The sequence below is a fragment of the Elephas maximus genome, chromosome 25 (assembly GCF_024166365.1).
Source record: "Elephas maximus indicus isolate mEleMax1 chromosome 25, mEleMax1 primary haplotype, whole genome shotgun sequence".
In the NCBI taxonomy this organism is placed as follows: domain Eukaryota; kingdom Metazoa; phylum Chordata; class Mammalia; order Proboscidea; family Elephantidae; genus Elephas; species Elephas maximus.
In genome coordinates, this window is record NC_064843.1 from 59497060 (window position 1) to 59508151 (window position 11092).

Here is an 11092-nt window from a genome sequence, read left to right on the forward strand (position 1 = left end):
CTTTTGTGATTGGTTTATTTTGCTCAGCATAATGTCTTTGAGCTCCCCATGCTGTAGTATGTGTCAAGATTTCATTTTTGCTACTGGCTGAGTAGTATTCCATTGTATGTATGTACCACATTTTGTTTATTCATTCATCTGTTGATGGACATGTAGGTTATGTCTACCTTTTGGCTATTGTGAATAGTGCTGCAGTGAACATTGGTGTACTTATCCCTTTGAGTCTCTGTGCTTTTGAGCCTTTTGGGTATATATGTAGGAGTGGAATTGATGAGTCATAAGGTATTTCTATTTTTAGTTTTTTGAGAAATCGTCACACTGTTTTCCACAATGGCTGTACCATTGTGCGTTCCCACCAGCGATGGGTAAGGGTTCCAGTTTCCTCACATCCTTGCTAACTTTTGTTATTTTCTGGTTTATCTTAGCCATTCTAGTGGGAGTGAAATGGTATCTCAGTGTGCTTTGATGTGCATCTCTCTGATGGCTAATGATGCTGAGCATCTTTTCATGTGATTGGTGGCCATTCAAGTGTCGTCTTTGGTGAAATGTCTATTCAAGTCATTTGCCCATTTTATGAATGGATTATTTGTCTTCTTGTTAAGTTGTTGAAGTTTTGTATATATTTTGGTTGTTAGATTCTTGTCAGATAATGTGGTTTCTGAAGATATTCTCCCAGTTGGTAGCTTGTCTTTTCACTTTTTTGGTAAAGTTTTTGATTTTTATGAGGTCCTATTTACTTATTTTGTCTTTTGTTGTTTGTGCTTTTATTATATTAGATATTCCATTGTTAAACACTAGGCCTGACAGCATTGCCCCTACTTATTCTTCTAAGAATTTTATGGTTTTAGTTTGCACATTTAGGTCCTTAATGCGTTTTTAATTTGTTTTTGTGTGTGGTGTGAGGCATGGATCCTCATTTTTCTGCCTGTGGAAATCCAATTTTCCCCACACCATTTATTGAAGAGACTCTTCTTATCCCATCGAATGGACTTAGCACCTTGTCAAAAGTCATTTGATCACAGATGTGTGGGTTTATTTCTGGACCCTCAGTTCTATTCCATCAGTCTATGTGTCTGTTGTTCTACCAGTATCAGGCTGTTTTGATTACTGTAGCTGTATAGTATATTTTAAAATCAGGAAATGTAAGTCCTCCTACTTTGTTCTTCTTTTTTAATTTTCTTTTTTTTTTTTTAGCTATTCGGGGCCTCTTGCCATTCTGTGTAAAGTTGAGTTTCGATTTTTTTTTTAGCTTCTGTAAAGAAAGCTGTTGGAATTTTCATTGAGATTGTGTTGAATCTATAGATCGCTTTGGGTGGTACTGATATCTTAACAATATTGTCTTCCAATTCATGAACATGGAACATCTTTCCATTTATTTAAGTCTTCTTTAATCTCTTCCAGCAGCGTTTTATAATTTTCATTGTATAAGTCCTTCACATCCCTAGTTAGATCTATCCCTAGGTATTTTATTCTCTTAGATGCTATTCTAAATGAAACTGTTAATTTCTGTTTCAGGTTTCTCATTGCTGGTGTATAGAAACCCAACTGCTTTTATTTGAACTTTTACACTGCAACTTTACCAGATTCCTCAATTAGCTCTAGAAGTTTTCTTGTGGACTCTATGGGATTTTCTATATGTAAGATCATGTCATACTCAAATAGAGGCAATTGTGCCTCTTTTCTAATCTGGATACCTTTTATTTCTTTTTTTGTCTTATTTCTCTGCCTAGGATTTCTAATACAATATTTAATAGAAGTGGTGAGAGGAAGCACGTTTGTCTTGTTCCTGATTTCAAAGGGAAAGCTCTCAGTCTTTCTCCATTAAATATAGTGTTGACTGTTGGCTTTTTATATATGCCCCAAATCATACTGAGGAATTTTTCACCATTACAATCTTCTTTAGGGTTTTCATCAATAAGGACTGTTGGATTTTATCAAATGCTTTTTCTGCATCCATAGAAATGTTCATGTGGTTCTTTTCCTTTCTTCCATGCCTTTGAATTACAGTGTTGACGAAGAATATTGAATATACTATGGACTGCCAGAAAAACTCGCAAGTCTGTCTTGGAAGAAGTACAGCCAGAATGCTCTTGGAAGTAAGGATGGTGAGCCTTTGTCTCACATACTTTGGTCATGTTATCAGGAGGGACCAATCCCTGAAGGACATCATGCCTGGTAAGGTAAAGGTTCAGCAAAAAAGAGGAAGACCCTCAATGAGGTGGATTGACACAGTGGCTGCAACAATGGGCTCAAAGACAGCAATGATTTGTGAGGATGGCATTTCGTTCTGTTGTACATAGGTTACTGTGAGTCAGAACCGACTTGGTGGCATCTAACAACAACAACATTAATGTGTATTACGTTGATTGATTTTCTAATGTTCAACAATCCCTACTTTCCTGGAATAAACCCCAGTTGGTCACGGTGTATGACTCTCTTAATATGCTGTTGGATTCTGATCTCTGGTCTTTGTTGAGAATTTTTGTATCTATATTTATAAGAGATGTTGGTTTGTGGTTTTTTTTTTTCCTTGTGGTATCTCTGTCTGGTTTGAGTATCAGGGTTATGTTTGCTTCACAGAATGAACTAGGGAACTAGGGAGTATTCCTTCTCTATCTTCTGGAAGAGTTTAAACAGTATTGGTGTCAATTCTTCTCTAAATGTTTGGTAGAGTTCGCCAGTGAAGCTGTCTGGTCCAGGACTTCTTTTATGTTAGGAGGTTTTTGACCACTGATTTGACCTGTTTACTTGTTATGGTTGCATAAAGTTTTCAGTGACTGATTTATTGGAAGCAGATTGCCAAGCCTTTCTTCCTGGGCACTTCGGGGTGGAGTCCAACTGCCAACCTTTTGGTTAGCAGCTGAGCATGTTAGCCATCGAGGGACTTGTAGGAAGAGATAACTCACTTAACACAACACATCACGTCATCTGTCACCTCTGCTGCCTTTACCAGATGACTTTCCTTTCATCAGGAGAACAGCGTTTGTTCTCCTACCGCTTTGTTTTACCTGTGTCTGTGTACCGTAGTGCGGGCATCCCTGCTGCTCACGTTGGCCAGAAGAGCCTCCTAGGTGTTGAGCCTTACGTGGTGCCAGGTCCTACTCTTCCTCTTACCCTCTTCTACCCACTCACAACCCTTTTTTCCTTTCTTCCCCTTCCTAGCTATTGTCCCTGTTGTTCCTTCTGTCCTTTTTCTTATAAAGGTAGACAGCAACAGTGCTCTCCCTAACCTCTTTCCACTCTTTTTCCTAAGAGGCAGGCCAGCTAATACGGCCAGCCATGAGGAGGGCAATATGGCCAACCTTCAGAGGCAGGTAAGCGAACATACACTCTGCAGGTCAAGGGAGCATCTCCCTGCACCTGGCACCATACTTGGGGCTGTCCTTGAGAAGTGACTTCAGAAGCTGCCTCTGACCACACTTCACCACCATTCCCCTGGGTAAAGACCCCTCCTGCAAGGACATCTTTTACACCGGCTGTAACTCCTTGCCTTGGAAGCTTACCTTTTACCACTGCCTGGCCCGAGAGTAGTTAATGAGTTGTCATCTGATCCTGTAGGACATAGTGACAAGCACTGGGCTTATGCTTGCCCTTCTCAGGGAGCACCGTTTTGCTCCCTGCTCCCTCTTTTCCCTGGGACCTTCAGATTTATGGGGATGCCCAAGTGTCCCTACAGCTTTCCCTTTGCCTCTGCCTGCCTCTTCTTCTCTCCATCTCCCAGCCATCCTGGTCTAAGTTGCTGTTCCTCTTAACTGGACAATAACAACCACTTTTAATAGGTTTCTCTGCTTTCCATTCTTGCTTCCTCCAATCCATTCTATGGCCATTTAAGGACATAAACTGAACCATGCCGCTTCCCTACATGAAGCCTTCAGTGGCTTCCTGGCTCCTTATAAAGGGCTATAAAGTTCGCCTTGTCTCCCACCCACCTCTGATATCACCTCCTGACCCAGCCCCATTTTCATCTCTAACCTCGCCTCCAGCCTGATCAATTTGTCCCAGTTTGCTGGGCCTTTCCTGGCTTTAGCACTGGAAGTCCTGTGTCCCAGAAACCAGAATGGTTGGCCACCTTGTATCACTTCCTTGTCTCACCTCATGCTCTGCTCCCTGCATCATGTCTGACCTGGATTTTCACCCTTCTCCCCTTTGCTGTTCATCCTTTATGGCCTTTGTTTTCAATAGTTGAGCCAAGCCCCTCCTACCTCAGGGCCTTTGCATGTGCTATTTTCTATGCTGGAATTCTCTTCCCCTGTTCTGTCTCTAGTTCCTCTCATCCCTTAGGCCTCTGCTTAAATGTGCTTGTTCTAGACGGCTTTTCTCAGCGAAGGTGGGATCAAGTAGACCCCGCCCCATTCTTTTAGAGCACTCTCTTCTTTTCCTTGCTAGTGCCTAATGAAGTTGGACATTTCACACTCCCTGGTGTGTTGACTTGGTTGTTGTCAGGCTCTTCCACTGAACTGCAGGCTCAGTGAGGGCAGACATGTCTGTCTTGCTCACTGTGTAACCCCCAGCCCCAGCACAGGGCCCAGCACCTGGTGAGGGCTCACATCTTTGTTGAGTGAATGAATAAATGTATGTAGTGAAGTCACCTGCTGGAAAAACCTGTCTTCATCTTACTAATATTTTTAGTCTCCTCAGGGAAAAAAAGAAGTGATTTTCTACTATTAGAACTTTTTTTTTTTTTTTTTAGTGAAACAGTTACGTATTCCATTAGAGTTTTTTCAGAGGTGTTTCTATTTGTTCCCTCATCCTTCCAGTTAAATGTTTATTTCCTGGTAAGAATGAAGGAGAATTAATTGCATATTGTAGTGACAAAATGATATCACCAGGCCTTTGCTTTGTCGTGGTGAAGGGCATTGTGTTTCAGTGGGACAAAGGAGACCTGTGTCCATGTGTCACTCTTTCAGTGTGCTTAGAACGCCCCTCCAGGACAGGTGATGCACAGCCCATGTGGGTCACTTAGGATGAGTGGTTCAGTGGTGTGCATTCGGAGCTGACAGAGCTGCTGCTTCTTCCTGTTACACACACACACACACACACACACACACACACGGTCTTTGCAGGGCAAAACTAAGAGTTCCTTGCAGCTTTCATCAGCCATAGAAATGGTCACAGAATCACCCCACTATACACCAGAAAAACTGAACTAGTTACCATCAAGTTGATTCTGACTCATGGCGACCCCACGTGTGCAGAGTACAGCTGCTCCATGGGGTTGTCAGGGCTGTGACCTTTCAGAAGCAGATCACTAGGACTGTCTTTGGAGGCACCTCTGGGTGAGTTCAAACCGCCAACCTGTCAGTTAGTAGCAGAGTGCTTAACCATTTGGGCCACTCAGGGAGGTCCTCAAATCTACATGGTGAGCAGAGTCACTAGCAGAGTTTGGTAAAGACTCAGATTCCAGAGACCGCGATTCAGCAGGCTGGAGCTGCCACTTGGTATGTTTCAAAAGTTCCATAGGAGATTCTGATTGGGGAATCACTCACTACCCTAACCAAAAAGAACGCTGGTGATGCAATGGTTAAAGCACTCGGCTGCTGACTGAAAGGTCAGAGGTCTGAACCCACCAATCCTGCCCTGCAGAAGAAAGATGCAGCAGTCTGCTTCAGTCAAGTTTACAGCCTTGGGAACCCTATGCGGCAGTTCTACTCGTCCAGTAGGGTCACTGTGAGTCAGAATCAGCTTGATGGCAATGGGTTTGGTACCCTAACCAAGTGGTTCTCAAAGTGGGGTCCCCAGACTAAGCAGAATCAACATCATCTAGGAACTTGTTAGAAATGCAAATTCTCAGGCTCACGTCAGACCTACTGAATCAGAAACTGGGGGTGTGGCGGCCTAGGCTTCAAGTCCCCCAGCTGGTGCTGATGCAGGCGAGCTTTGAGAGTCACTGCCCTCCCCTGTCCCAAATAGAAGACCTGAGGGCTTTTATCTCTGATCATCTGACCAGCTTCACATCTCCGGCTCTACCAGAAGGTCTGAAGCTGAGCTGCATTTTAGAGTCTCCTGGGAGGCTTTTAAAATCCCCTGCCCAGGCTGCCCGTCAAGCCAGTGACATTCCCCACGAGGTTCCAATAAGCAGCCAAGGCTGAGAACCACTGGCGCAGGAAATCTTACACTTGGTAGCACAGCATGCTTTCCATCTTACAAAGCCTTTTAATCATGCTCTTCTTATCTTAAAATGTAAAGAAAATGTAGATGGACATGGTATTTTACATAAAAAATACTTTTGTAGACATCATCCCTTTACTGAAACAATTCTGTGGTATATAACCAGAGAAGAATGATCACTAATTCGTAGATGAGGCAACCAAGAACAAAACTGACTTGCTCAGGAGCAAAGAAACCTTGATTGTGTGGGCTACGGCCCCAAAGCCTTCAGGGAGTTGGCTGAACAAAAATTTCCAGACCATTCAGGAAAAGTGACATTTGAGTGAAATTGCCAAGGTGGCTTTGTTGGTGGTCTGGGGCACGTAGGGGATATTCCGGTGGAAGCGAACAGCTTATACAAAGGTGCATAGAGAAGAGATGTGAAGAAGCGCAGAGTATTCTAGGAAACTCCAGGAAGATTTAAGGTCCTATTCAAAGTCTTGCTGGTCTTTTCTATCTTTGTCTTCTCGTTCTGCATTAATAGGTTATTCAGTGAAATCAAGGCAGTGTCCTGAGGCCAAAACCAGCAGTCCTGGGCCTGGATCATTTTTGGTGATACCCCAAGAGAAAATGAGCTTTTGGTCTAGGGATCTGTTCTCTCTCTTCTCAAGCTCAGAGGCGGGCTTTGCCTTCTTCTTTGGTATAGTGAAATGGGGTACCACACTAAGGAAATGTTGGGGGCAGGGGGTGTTGGTACATGAGATGGGAAAAGTAGATGATGGCCCAGAGCTCAGTATTGGCAGAAGGAAGAGCAGACAGAGGGACAAACATCTGGTCAGAAGCGCCAGGTCTGACTTCTTGTTTCTAGAGGTTTGACTTTGGTTAAGCCATCTGACCTTTGAGTCTCTTGTCTGCACAGTGGCCATGATCTGGCCGCAGTTAGCCTTCAAGGTAATAACACATGGGACCAGGCTCCACACGCGACACTGCTCAGTGAACATTGTGTCTGCAGTGGAGAAGGGAAGGGATGTTGGGAGTGAATGGTGGACTGTGATCTACGGCTGTTTTCCCTCAAGACTTTGGCAAAGTTGCAGGCAGGGTCAGATGAGGGAGTGCGATGGCATGAGGTAGGCCCACTGGGTCTGCTGGGCATGCTGCTCTTTTCCACATTGAGTTTCTTTCTGGCAGACATTGGTTGCTGCTTGACCAGTACGCAGAAATACTACCTGGTGAACTGACAGCCAATTTTCCCCACATTTCCTACTATTTCCTGAAAATGGGATACTTCTGAATAAGGACAGAAGTGGTGCCCCAGGGAGACACAGCGTGGCTGTGCCTGGGGAAAATAGCAATGGCCTTGCCGTGGCTGTGGTCCTTCCCACCGTGGCAGCACTTGCTTCTGAGGAGAGCGGGACCTTCCCCTTCCCTACACAGGGTCTCCAGGTACCCCTCTCCTCAAGACGATGCTAACTTTCACAGTAAATTCACCATTCTGAAAAGCAGTTTACAGTAACAAAAATAAATTTTATTTTGACATTTTGGGGAACCAGCCATATGGAAGACACTAGAAAAAATTCCTGGATTTCCATGAATTTAGAATTACAACTTATTATAGTAAATGATCTAAAGGATTAAAAAAAACTTTTTATTTGAAATAATTTCAAATTTAAAGAAACGTTGCAAGAACGGTGGAAAAAAAATACCCTTATACCTTTTTTTTTCTATACCTTTTATCCAGACTTACCTATTGTTAATATTTTGCCTCATTGGCTTTATCTTCCCCCTTTATACATTTTTTTTTTTATACATATGTACATGTTTCTGAACCATGTGAGGATAAATTACATTCATAATTGAGAGTAAGCCATGTCCTTCATGGCCCTTCACCCCTAAATGCCTCAGTGTATCTCCTGAGAATAGGGACCTCCTCTCAGGAAGCCACTGCACGGTTGTCACCTTCAGTAAGTTTAACGTTCTTTTATCCAATTCACTGTCCTTACTCTAATTCTCCCAATTAGTCCAATAATGTCCTTCCTTCAGTGCAGGAACTGGACTAGGACCGGGCTGCCTTCCTGAGCTTCCTTTTCTTTCTTATGTGCCATGAACAGACTACTTCCCTGTGTGGGGCTGTACTTGCCTCGTCTGTTGGGTGCAGGGCAGAGTAGGCAACGTCCAACTCTGTGATCAGCTGACCGTCCCAGAGTGCCTAGCACAGCACTCTACGTGAGAGATGCTCCTGAGATGTTCCAATGAAACCCTGTTTCTAGAGGGGTCAGGAGTAGACTTCACTGTCTAAATGAGGACTGCTGACACCAGAGACAAATCTAAAGGCTCTGCCTGGTACTGTGAGGAGTCCCTGGGTGGTGCAAATGGTTAATGCGCTCGGCTGCTAATGAAAGGTTGGAGGGTCAAGTTCACCCAGAAGTGCCTTGGAAGAAAGGCCTGGTGATCTACTTCTGAAAAAAAAATTAGACATTGAAAACTCTGTGGGGCACAGCTGTACTCCGACACACATGGGGTCCCCATGAGTCAGAATTTACTTGATGGCAACTGGTTGATATTGTGAAAGAAAGCCTCTCCTGGTGTTTAAAAGATCTAAGAATAGCTGTTTAAGGTAATGATGGCAACAATGCATTTGTTGATTTTAGCCAGCAATGTCACAAGGGATGGGAGGGAGGCCCTGAGAAAACTCTGGTTATAAGGTACTTTCACTACATGTGAAGTGGTGTGCTGTGATTTGAAGATGGACTATATTTGTCAAAAATGTATATTGAAAACTCTAGGGTAATTATATGTATGTATATTTTTTTTTATATGTATATTTTTTACAAGAAACTCATTTTATAAAGACTCAGATTAAAAGTAAAGAAATGGAAAACATTATACCATGTTAACACTAATCAAAAGAAAGCTGAAGTGGCTGTATTAATTACCCACAAAGCAGACATCAGAACAAGGAAAATTATCAGGGATAAAGATGGACACTATATAAGGATAAAGGGGTCAATCCTGCAAGAAGACAACCATCTTAAAAGTGTATGCTCCTAAAAACGGAGAATCAAGATACATGATGCAAAAACCGATTGCACTGAAAAGAGATAAAGACAAACCCACTATAACAGTTGGAGACTTCAACATCCCCCTGTTGGTAATTGATAGGTCAAGCAGGCAGAAAATCAATAAGGATAAAGTTTAACCGAACAGCACTATTTATCAACTTGATCTTATTGATATTTATAGAATATCCCATCCATTAACAGCAGAATACATATTTTTCTCAAGCTTGCATGGAATATTCACCAAGACACGCCACATTCTGGGTCATCAAGCATACCTTCACAAACGTAAAAGAGTAGAAATCATACAAAGCCTGTTCTCAGACCACAGTGAAAACAAAAAAATTTTTTTAAAGAATATTGTGTTTTTGGTGAAAGCTTACACAGCAGGTTGGGTTCCTGTTTGACAATTTCCACACAAATCAATCGATAACATTAGTTACATTTTTCACAGTGTGTCACCATTCTCATTAATTGTTTTCTGGTGGTTCCATTTCCACTACTCTAGTTTTCCTTTCCCCTTATCGTCTCATAGACCACAGTGAAATTAAACTAGAGATCAATAACAGAAAAATATTTGGAAAACCCAAATATTTTGAGATTAAACAACACACTTCTAAATAACCCATGGATCAAAAAAAAAAATTCTCAAGAGAAATTAAAATATATTTTGAACTAAAGATGAAAACACAACTTATCGAAATATGTGGGACACAGGGAAAGCAGTGCTTAGAGGGAAATTTATAGCATTAAATGCAGGTATTAGAAAAGATCTAAAATCAGTAACCTAAGCTTCCACTTTAGGAAAACAGGAAGGCAGAGCAATTTCAGCCTAGAGCAAGTAGAAGAGAAAAATAATAATTCAGCTCTCTGGCAAAAGGAACAAGAAAAAGATCCATTGCTTGGACAAATAATTGCAATAATGACAGTAATAATAATAGCAACAATAATGATAATGCTGTTATGGATTGAATTGTGTCCCCCAAAAGTGAATGTCAGTGGGGCACTGTGGCACGGTGGTTAAGCATTTGGCTGCTAACCAAAAGGTCGGCAGTTCAAATCCACCAGCTGCTCCTTGGAAACCCTGTGGGGCAGTTCTACTCTGTCCTCCAGGGTCGCTAGGAGTCGGAATTGACTGGACAGCAACTGGCTTGGTTTGGCTTTTGGGTTTACCTAGCAGTACATCCCAGGGCAGGGCTGCTATCTTCCTTCTCTTGGCCCAGACCCAGTCACAGTTTAGATGTTTCAAAAGGGATACCAGAGTTCTCCATTCCACGCTCTCCAGGACTCTGCCTGGTGGTGGAGAGGTGGTCGTGAGAGCAGCTGCAGAGGGACCGCCCTTCTTTGCACATGTTTGTTTATACTGTAACTTGCTGTTCCAGTGTCTACTGCTTTGTAACAAATTACTCCAAATTTAGCAGCTTAAAACTACCATTTTATAATGCTTGAAGGATTCAGTGAAGCCCTGGTGGTGCAGTGGTTGACAGCTTGGCTCCTAACTAAAAGGTCAGCAGTTCGAATCCACCAGCCACTCCGTGGAAACCCTACGAGACAGTTCTACTCTACCCTGTAAGGTTGCTATGAGTTGAAATCAACTCAACAGCAATAGGTAAGCAATTCAGTGGGTCAAGAATTTGAGCAGAGCATACCAGGGTAAGTTATCTGTGCTGCCCAATTTCTAAGGTCTTGGGTGGAAAGCCTTGAATGTGGCAAGTGACTCAATAGTTGGGAACTGGAGTTATCTGAAGACTCCTTCAACTCTCACGTCTAGTGCCTAGAGTGGGAAGACTTGAAGACTCAGACTTCTGGCCAGAGTGCCCACACTCGGCTTCTCCATATGGCTGAGCTTCCTCCCAAAATGGTGGCTTCCACATAGTTGGAATTCCTGTATGGGAGCTCAGGCTCCAAACACCATGTTCCAGTGAACAAGATGGAAACTTGATGGCTTT